Source organism: Pinus tabuliformis, chromosome 6 (assembly GCF_031772625.1).
Source record: "Pinus tabuliformis cultivar Carrire ecotype Pingquan chromosome 6, CPIR1, whole genome shotgun sequence".
In the NCBI taxonomy this organism is placed as follows: domain Eukaryota; kingdom Viridiplantae; phylum Streptophyta; class Pinopsida; order Pinales; family Pinaceae; genus Pinus; species Pinus tabuliformis.
In genome coordinates, this window is record NC_142292.1 from 1,865,435,888 (window position 1) to 1,865,441,270 (window position 5,383).

Genomic DNA, 5,383 nt, shown 5'->3' on the forward strand with positions numbered 1-5,383 from the left:
GTTTAAATCCGGATCATAGGAGCTTGATATTGCCTCTGATGTATCTTTGTAATTTCGGATCATCCAGTTTTGAAATTACAACTTGTAGTAGCCCTCTATGTCCTCTTTCCAATGCCACTAGTCTGATCCAAATTGGATTCTCCAAGGAAGCATTATGCCAAATCTCCCACAGTGACCTGATTATAGACTAGTTCAGTTGAGCAAACTTGTACGACGTGCCACGTGTCCATTTTTTGACCTTTGGCTCTAAAAAATATACAAAAGAAACTACAGTCCGTCCTCATTCTATACCTTCTTATGAAATTTCAATTCAATGCTCAGAGAGAAAGTTATGACGATTTTCCCCAGGTCACCTGTTTGGAATGTAATTCAGGAGTCTGAAAAAATACCAACTTCCTCAAATAATATCTCTGCAAATATAACGCGAAAAGCTCTGAAATTCGGACCCGAGGTTCAGCGCGATTTCATCTCAAATGGGTTTTTTTTTTCACTTCTGAAACATCGCAGACAAAAAGTTAAAGCGAAAATGCCACGATGACCTATTTGGAGCAGTGAAACTCTAGAATCCAAAAGCTCTGATACCAAATGTTATGAAACTAGCTCACAAAAAGATAGAAATGATAGATCAACGCCTTAGAATTCAGCCTCTTCGAGGGGGAAACCTCCTTTACATTACACAAATGAATGATTCCTTGATGATTCAAATGACAAAACCTCCTTTCTATATATAGGAGTCTAAGGAGTCACAATATAACCCAGCTGACCTAACAATAATAATATAAAGGCACAAAAATAACAATAAATGGATTCTATGGGGCACAGTAATAACAATATGGGGACAATAGGGGCTCAACAATACTAATAAGGGATACAACTACAATAGTAATAGGGTAATCACTAGTATTATAGGGACCTAACACGAGCCGAGTTGTTCACTTTTGTTAGCTTCCATGAATGGAATTGTTATTAACTCGTTACCAAGTGAGAACAATGATCTTCAGTAAACATCTAAGTAAATTGAAATGATTTTGTAACTATGTACTTATTTAAGTATTGAGGGTCTTTCACAGTGCATTATATTAGATATCATTTTTTTTGGATTCAACTGCGTTAATAAAGTCATTCATCTATGACCATTTCCATGAGAGGTAGTCGTAACTGACTAATTTCTCATGATTTTTGAATAGTCCGCTCAGCACTCATTGCATCAGGTGATGCTCGCAGGGGTGAAGAAGTGGGATTGAAACTACTGAAATAAATCACATAGCGTAAATCATCACTTCCAGGGCTTGCACTCGATAACCAGGACTTCCTGGGAGGTCACCCATCCCAAATCGCCTTTGGCTCAAGCACGCTTAACTGTGGAGTTTTTCCCCACAATCAAACCCACTTAGCGATGCTACGCCATTTGCAAAACCTTAGCAAGTATTGTGCCTCATGAACCATTCAAGTAGTGTTCCTTTCACTCTTTTGAATTAAGTATTGGGGGTTTTCGCAGTGCATTATATTAGATATCATTTTTTGAGATTGAACTGTGTTAAGTAAGTCATTCATCTATGACCATTTCCATGAGAGGTAGTCGTCACTGGCTAATTTCTCATTCATTGCATCGGGTGATGCTCATAGGGGTGAAGAAATGGACTATTCAAAAATCATGAGAAATTAGTCAGTTATGACTACCTCTCATGGAAATGGTCATAGATGAATGACTTACTTAACGCAGTTGAATCCCAAAAAATGATATCTAATATAAATTTCATTATCTCTATTTCAAAATATAGATATAAGTATCGATGTAAATAATAATATAAATTTCATTATCTCTATTTCAAAATAGAGATATAACTATCAATGTAAATATATTTATTTTATTAATTTTAATTATCTATTAATAAAGAATATAAATCCTACCACCCTTATTCTAAAATAAATACACCAAAAACGTAAATATCAAATATATGTAATGGAGCCCCATCTTTAATTTGCCAATATATTGCCTATAAAATATAGTTAAAGTTGAATATGATAATGAAATTTATTAAACTATTTCAATTATGAAATTCCTCCTGTGCAGATGTAGAAACCATAAATTAGGGTATTGTTTAATTAAATAAAAAATAAATTAATTAAATGTGAAATAAACTGCAATTTTGTACCCTTCAAAACTGGGGTATGTTTATACATTGCTTTATTTGTGAGGAATCATCACAATCACAGATGTGCTGAGCACTTTATTTTTTTATTTTTTTTAACCACATGGTGAATCGGTAACTGCCAACCCTAATCTATGGGAGACCCAGGATCAATCCTCGTAGCTGCCACTATAACACCAAGAGTACATCCAACTACCCGCAAGTCGATATACTAAGATCCTATGATTTTAGCAAAGCGAGACTCTCATGCCGCCAAGGCGGGGGTGGGGAATCTGTTACTAGCAATAATTTTGGACAGTGACGGGCATTTAAATAGTGGTCATTTTAGATCGGGCATTTAAACTGTGATAATTTTAGATCTGATAAATCAACGATGTTGGAACTTGGGAGCATGTGAGAGATATGATTCATTATTTCAAGATCCGTTATAAAGTGAGAGAGTATCCGGAACAATATTAAACGCTGTGTTTTAAAAGGTTTTAAATGGTCAGCATAGCTTTTCCTTATAACGTTACTTATCGCCTCTACCACCTTTCATTTCCATGGTATTTAGTTCGGTAAACTAACTGGTTATTTTGTTACAGAAAACCCAACAAAAAATAAAGGCAAGATCACATACGGATTTCATTTCCATGGTATTTAGTTAGGTAAACTAACTGGTTATTTTGTTACAGAAAACCAAAATAAAAATAAAGGCAGGATCACATACGAAACAAAATTAAAGGCCACTTCAAAATGGTTTAAATGGTATAGCTTTTCGTCATAACGTTGCCTATTGCTTCAACAGTAGGCAATAAACCACGTTCCACTTCCACGCTCATGAAATCCCTGCATAGCACACTAAAATTAATTTTCCAATTATTGCATTACTGCATCTCCAATTAATTTTCATTATTGCATCTCCACTGTGGCTCCTTTTTTTCAGTTTAAATTGCCTGCCCCACTCTCCTATATGCACAGAGTCTTGGTTCTTTATTGGGTGACCACGCTTCCTCTGGTTCGCGATTAGCGTGATTTCTACCGTCAAGATGGATGGTAAAGGAAAAGGGAAGGCTATTGGTATCGATCTTGGAACAACCTACAGCTGTGTTGCAGTATGGCATGAAACTTTGGCCCTTCACTGTTGTCTCTGGACACAATGGCAATCCTCTCCTCCGAGTTGATTACAAAGGCGAGCGGAAGCAGTTTACAATCGAAGAGATATCCTCCATGGTTTTAGTGAAAATGATGACCATAGCTGAAACATATCTTGGCTCTGATGTCAAGGATGTTGTGATCACTTTGCCTGCTTATTTTACTGATTCTCAGAGGAAAGCTACTAAAGATGTTGCTCTTATTGCTGGACTCAATGTCATGAGAATCATTAACGAACCAACAGTGGGAGCTATGGCTTATGGGTTTGACACTGACCTTTACTTGTCCAAACATAAGAAGACAATCCTAGTTTTTGACTTGGGTGGAGGTACCTTCAATGCTTCTATTCTCACTCTTCAGAATAGCCAATTTGTGGTAAAGGCTGTTGGAGGGGACATGCATCTGGGCGGTGAAGATTTTGACAATAGAGTGCTTAATTGTTGTGTCCAGGAGTTCAAGAAAAAGCAGAAAATGGATTTGAGTACAAGTGCAAAAGCTCTTCGGATACTCCGATCAGAATGTGAGAGGGCAAAAAGAAGTCTGTCTTCTGTTGTGGAAACAGTAATTGATATTGACTCTCTCTACGAAGGAATAGACTTTCACATAAAGATTGCAAGGGCCAAGTTCGAAGCACTCAATGCTGAATTGTTCGAAAAGTGCATGGAAATGGTCGACAAGTGTCTGGAAGACGCTACGATGACCAAAGAACAGATTGACCGTGTAGTGTTAGTTGGTGGTTCAACACGAATTCCAAAGGTACAGGAATTACTGCGGCAATTCTTCGGGGGAAAGAAACTCTGCAACAGTATCAATCCCGATGACGTTGTTGCATACGGTGCTGCACTTCAGGGGGCGTCCATGAACAAAGAAGGTGTCCATTTAGTCCTTATGGACGTCACACCTTTAAGTCTTGGAATCGAGAGTAAGGGTGGTGTCATGTCTGTGGTCATTCCCAGAAATACTCCTATTCCCACTCAAAGGGAGGGAAATTTTATTACAACGTTGGACAATCAAGTAAATGTATGTTTTTCAGTTTATGAACTTGAGAGAACTATGACAGTAGACAACAATTTTTTGGGTGAATTTTCTTTGCGTGGAATTCCAGCAGCGAGATGTGGAGTGCCAAAGCTTAAAGCGGTATTTGATGTGGACGTCGATGGAATTCTGAAAGTTTCAGCCCGGGAGGAGGGTAGCGGGGTAAGTAATCACATTGTTATAGCTAATGACTGTGGTCAGCTCAGCAAAGCGGAGATAGAGAGGATGGTGCGTGACGCAGAGTAGTTCCGGAGGGAAGATGAAGAAACCAAAAGGGATCGCACTGCCAAATCCGAGTTGGAATGTTATATATACAACATGAAAAGTAGAGTGAAAGAGGCGAAATCCAAGGGAGCGATGAACATCAGAGGGTTGGAATTTATAGAGCAAATGCTGAGCAGTGTGGAGGAATGGTTAGAGGAAAACGAGTGGGCGAAGGCCAAAGTACTAGAAGGGAAGTTGAAAATGTTGAAAGAGATATGCAGCCCATTCGCATACAGATCACTCTTCTTCGATTTGCTATCCTTGGAATAATATCGGTTGCAATAGTAGAAGACAATTTTGTATTCTGATCCTTTATGTCGAGTAGAATGTTATTTTGTACTCTGATCCTTGTATTATGTCGTATCTAGTAGAAATTTCTTTTTGTATTCCAATGTTTATGCCGATTTCATATTAGTGCTTAGAAAATTGACATTTTATGTAAAAAAAATCCGTCTGTAACCAAGATCTAGACTGGATCTATAGTTGATTGCTATCTGCCTTTCAATATATTAAAGGGCAAGCCGATAATAGAAATGATATATCAGGTGATTTTGGAGTAAAAATCGAGGATATAATGTGGAAGACTTATGAGTGAGTGTGTATTAATAATGTTGAATATCAAATATCGGATTTTTGAATGTTGTAGCTTAACGTGTCATCTCATCTCATCTTAGAATAGGTGTTGTGGTAAGAAGATGCTTGAGCTGGTCAAATCTCCTTTGACAGTCGGGGGTCCATTTGAAAGCTTTGCCTTTCTTTTGTAGAGAGGTGATATGATATGCTACTCTAGAGAAACC

The 5,383-nt window shown here is 37.7% G+C and overlaps 1 pseudogene; it reads left to right on the plus strand.

Annotated features, from left to right (window-relative positions):
- The first annotated feature begins 3,181 nt into the window (after positions 1–3,181).
- On the plus strand, positions 3,182–4,856 carry LOC149266559 (heat shock cognate 70 kDa protein-like; annotated as a pseudogene).
- The last annotated feature ends 527 nt before the right edge of the window (positions 4,857–5,383 follow it).